We start from the raw sequence: 9,248 nt of genomic DNA on the forward strand, positions 1-9,248 counted from the left end.
CATTTATCTCCCTCTGCTGCAAGGTAAGCTCCAGAAGAACAGGAATTTTTGTCACTTTTGTTCTCTGCTGTATCCTCAGGACCAGGACAGTGTGAGGCACATGGTGAAGTGAAGTCGCTCAGTCGTGTCCGACTCTTTGCGACCCCATGGACTGTAGCCCACCAGGCTCCTCTGTCCATGGGGATTCTCTAGGCAAGAATACTGGAGTGGGTTGCCATTTCCTTCTCCAGGGGATCTTCCCTACCCAGGGATCGAACCCAGGTCTTCTGCATTGTAGGCAGACGCTTTGCCATCTGAGCCACCAGGGAAGCCACATGGTAGCACTCCATAAAACTTTGTTTAATTGAAGAGTAAGTAACATAGTGTGTTCTTTGAAAATTTAAGTGACATAAAAATAATTCAAATATTTGATAGGTTGCCAGAATATGTCCTTCACATTCAAAGTGATGAGTTTTGAGGGGCAGGGATAAAGTGAATTCTGCAAGTACCATTTTGTATTCATCTGACATTCACAAAGGCTTTTTTTTTTTTTTTGGTATCTCAGCAACTGATGGCTTCCTAAAAGTATCATACATAATCTGGACTTAAGAGAACTAGGTCTTCTGAAGCATGAATCACCTTAATTCTGACAAACGTTAATTAAATTTATGTGTCTCTTTTTTCACAAGGGTATTTAATGTTTTTTTAGAACATTGATAGGAATTAGCCTTGCATTAAATTTCATTATATCTTACATAGCATTTTGCATAGTGTTATGCATAAAGAAATCAACGGTAAGTAGTTACAGAATAAATGAAAGAAGGAATGAAGGAAGGAAAGAATTGAACATACCCTAGCACCAGATGAATTTCTAGTATTGTCCCAAGGTAACTGAAATAAATAGATAACCATGAATCAGATCTAACAGTAGCTCCCATTTTCTCTGGTGACTGAAGTAGAAGATATTGAGGTTTTGGGAAATATGAGTTATGTATTCAAGTTTTGTTTCTTTCCTTCCTTCCACCTTCCTTCCTTCCCTCCCTCCCCCTTCCTCTCTCCTCCCTCTCTCCCTTCTCTCTCTTTCTTTCTTTGCTTTTATTCGCCTTTAAACTGAACAGATGTTCCAGGACTTGGTGAAGGCTGTGCTAGTTTCGTGGTGTGTCGGGGGAAATAGTTTGTAAACAGTCTTGAATGGGATTCCTTTTAGAATTAAAAATGACAGCAATTATCTTGGAACACTTAATTATTCCATTAAATCATTGGACCGGTTACCTTAAGGGAAAAAAGACAAGATCACGACTGTGACTAATAGCATCAAAATTCTTTACATCAAGAAGAGTATCTGGTACAGATAAAGAGGAGGATGATTCCAATAGGAAAATATTCAATATTTGAAGTACACATTGGCATTCTTATTTTTAGAAAAGAGAAAAATAAGAAATAATTCATTTGGAATGTAAAATTGTTTTAATGGTTTTTTTTTAAATAAAAAAGGGATAGAGAAAAAGAGCAACAGTTGGTAAGGCATATCATAGGAACAAGGAAAGTGATAAAAATCATATTTTTCAAAATTAGCATTAATGAAGAAACTATCACACAGCTATATGGTTAAATTGGTCTTAGACTGGTTTTGGTCTGGAGTGGTTCTAGAGAAACAAAATATTAAGGATGAGTTTTTGAATTGCTTCTAAGATTCCTGGAATTGATTCTTTAATCTGTTTAGATTAAAATACACTAATGACTCTACAGTATTTCCAGTAACAAGAACACTGATTGTCCACAGTGTGATCTGGCAACAGAGATATTCCCTTGGTGGCTCAGACCTAGTAAAGAATCTGCCTGCAGTGCAGGAGACCTGGGTTTGATCCCTGGGTCGGGTAGATCCCCTGGAGAAGGAAATGGCAACCCACTCCAGTATTCTTACCTGGAGAATTTCGTGGACAGAGGAGCCTGGTGGGCTACCATGAGTAGCCCATGGGGTTACTGTGTCCATGGGGTCACAGAGTCGGACATGACTGAGTGACTAACACTTTCATCACTGGATACTCCTAATGGACTGCTTAGGAGAAGCAGAGAGCTAGATGACTTTCCATATAATACTTTTGAACATTTTGGAACACTAACAAGTATAATGCTGTTAGCTGGTTGCTCCTAATGTCCCTTGACAAAGTGGTGAAAGAAAAGGGCTCTAACAGTCTGGTTGGTTGGTAGACTCGATCATGGACTAAAAGGTGGCCCATTGTGGGGTGAGCTGGAAATCTACATTCGTTGGTTTATTGTAGAGGAAGGGACCCAAAAGTTTAGGAAGATTGTAATATTAGAGTGGATTGTCATTTAAAATGTGCTCATATGTATTGGGAGTTTCCAGAAGACATACTTTTCACCCATATTGTGAGGAATTCATTTGTGAAGGGAACTCAGGCATCATTGAAGAGCTCCGTGATCACTCTTCTGTAAGCCAGACCTTACAGTGGGAACCACTGTCAATGAACTGAGAAACCTAAATGCAGTTGGAGCACTTGGATCCCAGGGTGCCAGGCAGAGTTTGGAGGCAACATATTCTTTATTTATGTATTACTCCAGCCTGTTTACCAAATAACTCAAAAAGTTTTGAATGGGGCTTATAACCAAAGGCTCTGCACCAGGTCCAGGCTGCTGTGCAAGTTGCTCTGCCACGTGGGCTAGAGGATCCAGCAGAGGCAAAGGTGCTTGAAGCATTAGTACAGACAAGGGACGATGTTTGGAGCCTTTGGTAGAGCACCATAGGTGAATTGCCATGCAGGCCTTTAGGATTTTGAAGCAAGGATCTACCATTGTCCACGCATAATTAGTCTCCTTTTGAAAAACATACATGTGTGCTTAGTTGCTCAGTCGTGTCTGACTCTTTGCGACCCCATGGACTGTAGCCCACCAGGCTCCTCTGTCCATGGGGATCCTCCAGGCAAGAATACAGGAGTGGGTTGCCATGCCCTCCTCCAGGGGATCTTCCCAACCCAGGGATTGAACCCAGGTCTCCCAAATTACACGTGGATTCTTTACCAACTGAGCCACAAGGGAAGGCCTTTGAAAAATAGCTCTTTGCACGTTGAAAGTGAAAGTTGCTCAGTCATGTCTGACTCTTTGCAACCCCGTGAACTACACATTCCATGGAATTCTCCAGGCCAGAATACTGGAGTGGGTAGCTTTTCTCTTCTTCAGGGGATCTTCTCAAGACCCAGGGATCGAACCCAAGTCTCCCACATTGCAATCAGATTCTTTACCAGCTGAGCTACCAGGGAAGCCCTTTGCATATTAGCAGGGACTGAATGTTTACCTATGAGCCACCAAGTTACCATATGGGCTGAGCTGCCCATCATGAACTGGGTGTGATCTGACCCACCAAGCCATAAAGCTGGGCATGCAGAGCAGCATCTGGCATCAAATGGAAGTGGTGTAAACGTGATCAGACAGGAGCAGGCCCTGAAGGCACAGTGAGTTACTTGAAAAAGTGGCTCAAATGCTCATTGTCCTTACTCCTGCTACATGGCCTTCTCTTTCTCAGCCACACCTATGGCACAACATAGGCACACCTATGGCACAATCAGTTGACAGAGAAAGAGAAGACTTGGACCTGGTTTAAGGATGGTTCTGCACGATAAGCAGGCACTATCCCAAAGCGGACAGCTGTAGTATTGCAACCTTTTTCCAGGACATCCCTGAAGGACAGTGGTGGAAAAACATCCTTCCAGTGGGCAGAACTCCAAAAGGTGTACCAGTGTGTTCACTCTGCTTGGAAGGAGAAATAGCCAGATGTGCAACTATGTATCTTATTCATGGGTTGTGTCCAGTGGTTGGACTGGTTGTCCAAAGACTTGAAAGGATCACAGTTGGGAAATTGGTTACAAAGCAATTTTGGGGAAAAGTACATGGATAGACCTCTCTGAGGGGCCTGGTAGGCTGCAGTCCATGGGGTCGCGAAGAGTCGGACACGACTGAGCGACTTCACTTTCATTTTTCACCTTCATGCATTGGAGAAGGCAATGGCAACCCACTCCAGTGTTCTTGCCTGGAGAATCCCAGGGACGGCAGAGCCTGGTGGGCTGCTGTCTATGGGGTCGCACGGAGTTGGACATGACTGAAGCGACTTAGCAGCAGCAGCAGACCTCTCTGAATGGTCAAAACACTTGTAGATACTTTGTGTCCCATGTGAATGTCCACCAAAGGGTAACTTCAGGAAAGGAGGATTTTAATTACCAAGTAAACACCAATTAGCTTCTTTCCACAGCCATCTCTAGCATTGCCACTGTGCTCATGATCAAATTGGCCATTGCTGCAGAGATTGATGTTATGCATAGGCTCAGCTGGTGTAAAGATGGAGGGGACCACAAGGCAAGAAATGTGGGTGGCTTTTGGAAACTGGGAATGACTTCTGGCCACTAGCCAGCACAGAAATAGAGACCTGACTTCTATGACCACTTGGAAATGAATTCTGCCAGCAACCTGAATGAGCCTGGAAATGGATTCTCCCCAGAACCTCCAGAAAAAGAAGCACAGCTCTGTTGACACCTTGATTTAGGTCTTGTAAAACCTGGAGCAGAAAACTGTGTTAAGCCCATCTGGATTTCTGACTTCATAAGCGTGAAATAATAGATTGCTTTCAACTACTATGTCTTGGCAATTTGTTACAAAGCAGTAGAAAACTAGCTGCAGATTTGAAATCTGAGGACTGACTAGGCTTCAGTTGGGTGAAGGGTAGAGGAGTGGAGGAGACAGACTTATTATAAGCAGACAGGGTAACATGCATGGTCCTGAGCAGGAGGAAGGATGGAAGGGTGAGGCTCGAAAGAAACCCAGTGCGACTGGCTCTTAGAGAGAGACACCAGCCCAACTCGTTTGGAGAGAGAGGCAGGAGCCAGGTCATCAGGAGACCAACGTACCTTTGTGGGCCGAGGTAAAAAGTTTGTTCTTCTAAAACAGTGGTCATTCTCAAAATTTTGGCCTTAGAGCCCCTTTATGCTCTTAAAAATTATGGAGAACCCTCACCAACTACCACCAAAGGTTTTTGTTATTATGAGTTACATTTTCAGATAGTTACTCCATTAGAATTGAAAGCAAGGAAATGTTTAAAACTACGTATTCATTTTAAGACAAATAAACCCATTAACAGTTTAAAATGAAAATTAGCTGTATTTTCTAAAACAAACCAGAAAGAAGAGTGGCATTGTTTAACATTTTTGCATGTCTTTAATTCTGGTTAAACAAAAAAAGGACTGATGCTGAAGTTGAAACTCCAATACTTTGGCCACCTGTTGAAGAACTGACTCATTTGAAAAGACCCTGATGCTGGGAAAAATTGAAGGTGAGAAGAGAAGGGGATGACAGAGGATGAGGTGGTTCAATGGCATCACTGAGTCAATGGACATGAGTCTGAGTGAACTCTGGGAGTTGGTGATGGACAGGGAGGCCTGGCGTGCTGCAGTACATGGGGTCGCAAAGAGTCAGATATGACTGAACGACTGAACGGAACTGAAATAAAATAAAATAAAGCTTGGTTCTCATCTCTTTTCCTGCATTCAGTGTGTTGTGCTATATTGTTTTGGTTGAATTATTTTAAGAAAATTTGGCTTCAGCAAGATATATAGTTGGAAAAGGGAGAGATATTTAAATAGCCATCTCGGATAACTGTGGATATTAGTTTCTTTCTCTTTTTTCTTAATTTGATTTATTTTTTAATTGGTGGAAAACTGCTTTACAGTTTTCTGTTGGTTTCTGCTTACAGCAACATGAATCAGTAATAATTGTATATATATACATGCGTGCTTGGTATCGCTTCAGTCATGTTCAACTCTTTGTGACCCTATGGACTGTAGCCCGCCAGGCTCCTCTGTCTATGGGGATTCTCCAGGCAAGGTTACTGGAGTGGGTTGCCATGCCCTCCTCCAGGGGATCTTCCCAACCCAGGGATCAAATCAGCATCTCTTTTGTCCCCTGTATTGGCAGATGGGTTCTTTACCACTAGCACCACCTAGGAAGCCTATATATATATGTGTGTGTGTGTGTATATGTGTGTATACATATATATACTCTTTCCTGAGTCTCCCTCCCCTACCCCATCCCACCCTCTAGGTCAAAACAGAGTGCCAGACTGGGCTCCCTGTGTTATTTAGCAACTTCCCAGTAACTATCTGTTTTACATGATAGTGTATATATGTCAATGCTACTCTCTCAATTCATCCCACCCTCCCCCTCCCCTGCTGCGTCCACAAATCTGTTCTCTACTAGGTTCATCTGAATATTCATTTTTGAAACTAGACCAAAACTCAGTGAATAGCAGCTTCTAAAATGTTAACTTCAATGTGAAATTTGAAACCATATCAACAAAATTCATGTACTCATTTTGAAAAGTATGTATTGGTATACCCTTTGAATGAGTCTTCCACCCACTCAAAATTTTATAGCACATTGCTTTGGTAGTTTAAATAATATTGGTTGAGTGATTTATGCAGACCTTCCAAGTGTTGACATCCAATATACCAAATCACATTCATTGATTTCACTACCAGTCTCATCAGAAAAGTCTTATATATTGGGAATCTTTCATGTTCAAGTTGCAGATGTAAGTCTTCCAAAATTTTAATTTTCACTTGAAAGTGGGAATTTCATCATGGCCACAAAATACTGTCTTTTCCTTGAAGTGCCAGGCTCATTTATTTCATTTTCTAAGAAAATATCTGCAAAATACCCAAGCCTGTTTAACCATAGTTTGTTTGTTTGCCAGTAGCTCTTTCATGTAAAAGTGGGGTTCCATGGGGGAAAGTGGCTAGTTCAGCTCACCATTCAAACAATTACACAGGTGCTTTTCCTCAAGGCAGCCATCATACTTCAATCTACAACAGAAATGCACTATGTACTTTTTAAATTTTATAACACTGAAGATTAAAAAATATATACTCAAGAAAGAAAGAAAGTGAAGTCACTCAGTCTTCTTCTACTCTTTGCGACTCCATGGACTGTAGCCTACCAGGTTCCTCCGTCCATGGAATTTTCCAGTCAAAAGTACTGGAGTGGGTTGCCATTTCCTTCTCCAACATACTCAAGGGTCTATACTTCATAAAAAGTAAAAATATTTACTCATTTATGAAGGACACTATTATATGAAATTGGCTTTATGTTTTTTAACTGTAAGTGTGTGGTGGTAAAGAATGCAATTCCTAACAAGTACATTTTGGTGCCAGTGCCTTGATTTACACTAGGGCACCAGCAGTAATAATGTCTGTTGCTTTGCCCCATCTGTGAAATTGTCAACAAGTGAAAAAGGCAAGTCATCTCTTAGTATTACTATGAATATAGATTTGACCTTGTCAACCCGTGAAAGGGTCTTAGGGATGCCCAGGGGTCCACCAACAATCCTTTGAAAGCTGCTGTTCACAAAAAAAGAACATTGTTTGTGATGGATTTTAAGCCAGGCAGAAACACGATCAGAATTGATTATGGTAGGAAGTCTTAGTTGCCTCATCTGTGAAATGAGTGCAATAATAGTATTGACTGTCCATGGTGATTATGAAAATTAAATGAAATAATGCAGGAATATATGCTTAAAATAGTGCCTGGCACAGAGCAAGTACTCAATAAATCTCAGTCATTATTATCATCTGTGGCTGAACCTTCTAGGTCTTATAAGACTGAAAAAGCCTTTTGAAGTAAGTGCATTTTGTTTGTTGGTGAAATATTAACTGTGCACTTACTATGTGAAAAATCATGGGCAGATGATTAAATCAAAGTGATAAGGTAGGGACTTCCCTGGTGGTCCAGTGGCTAAAACTCGGTGTTCCCAATGCAGGGGGCCCAAGTTCAATCCCTCGTCAGGGAACTAGATCCCACATGCTACAACAAAAGACCCAGTGCAGCCAAATAAAATTACTGCTTAAAATGGATTCCCCAGCAACTCAGAGGGTAAAGAGTCTGCCTGGAATGCGGGAGACCTGATTTCTATCCCTGGGTCGGGAAGATCCCCTGGAGAAGAAAATGGCAACCCACTCCAGTATTCTTGCCTAGAAAATCCCAAGGATGGAGGAGCCTGATGGGCTACAGTTCATAGGGTTGCCAAGAGTAGGACACGACTGAGCGACTTCACTTTCTTTCTTTCCTTTTTTAAAAAAATTATAAGGTATTGTTGTTTCATAGAACTTTGTTTCAGATGATGAATGTTCCCATGTGTCTGAGCTACCTCCTCCCCTTCTCAGCCCATACTACTGAGTATTGTAATATGATTGCACTGATATATGTTTTCTTCCCATCAGAGAACAGACTGTGCAAATCTCTATAAAAAGCACATTTTGAAAGTTTCTATCATAGCTAAGTATCAAATCTTGCAACAGACATTGGGAGTTCAACATACCTGGGTTACCAATTCTGTACTTCCTAGTTGATTAATTCTAGGCAAGCTATCCAATGGGCTGAACCTCAGTTGTTTTTGTGTTTTTTTTTTTAACCTGTAAAATAAGAATACTAATACATACCTAGTAGAGCTGCTGTGAAGACTAAATAGAGTAAACCTGATCGAAGCTCTAAATATCATAGGGAAAATGGTGAAATGTGCAGGCCTAACCTGTCACCAACTGTATTAATGAATATTAAGGAATCAAGAAGCATGGAGGTTTGCTGAGCTTTTGGAAATATCCAAACCAAATCCATTTTACTTTCCATTTCTGCATAGTTAGGGATGGGTTCATTTTGGCTTGATGTAGCTGGCAAATGGTTATAGTTCTCTTTCTCCTCTGCAGATCCAGCGACACCGAGGCTTGGTTAGAAACAACCTCATTGCCCTGTGTTTGGCCTCAGAAAAAAGGCAGTGTTCTTAATGTACCGGATAGGAGCAGATGCAAAAATAACATCTGACTCAAGTTCTACAGCCCGGAGTTATTTTAGAGGAATTCTTTTGTTGAAGGCCACATACTCTGGAGTCACAAAACAGCTACTTTGTTCTATAAAGAAGGATTTAATTAGAGCTTAATATGTAAGACTTCAACGTTGTAAAGCCAGTGATTGAATATGAATACTATCTGTATTGGATTGGCAAAAAAATTCATTCAGGTTTTTTCATAAAATGTTACAGAAAAACCCAAACAAACTTTTGAACTAACCCAATAATACCCTAGAATTGTCTTTTGCTTTGTAACTTCATTATGGACATCTCATCTTGGGATACTGTGCAAAGCAGGAAGAACAATATGGAGAAACTGGAAAAGTAATAGAGATGAAAATGTGCAATTTCACTTTTGTAGCTCTGT

At 41.1% G+C, this 9,248-nt stretch overlaps 1 non-coding gene across 1 annotated transcript; it reads right to left on the reverse strand.

Moving 5' to 3' along the window:
- Window positions 1-236: 236 nt before the first annotated feature.
- On the reverse strand, window positions 237-308 carry TRNAC-ACA. The gene has a single exon. It is a non-coding gene; the product is annotated as a tRNA-Cys (tRNA).
- Between the last annotated feature and the right edge of the window lie 8,940 nt (window positions 309-9,248).

Source organism: Bubalus bubalis, chromosome X (genome assembly GCF_019923935.1).
Source record: "Bubalus bubalis isolate 160015118507 breed Murrah chromosome X, NDDB_SH_1, whole genome shotgun sequence".
Taxonomy (NCBI): Eukaryota; Metazoa; Chordata; class Mammalia; order Artiodactyla; family Bovidae; genus Bubalus; species Bubalus bubalis.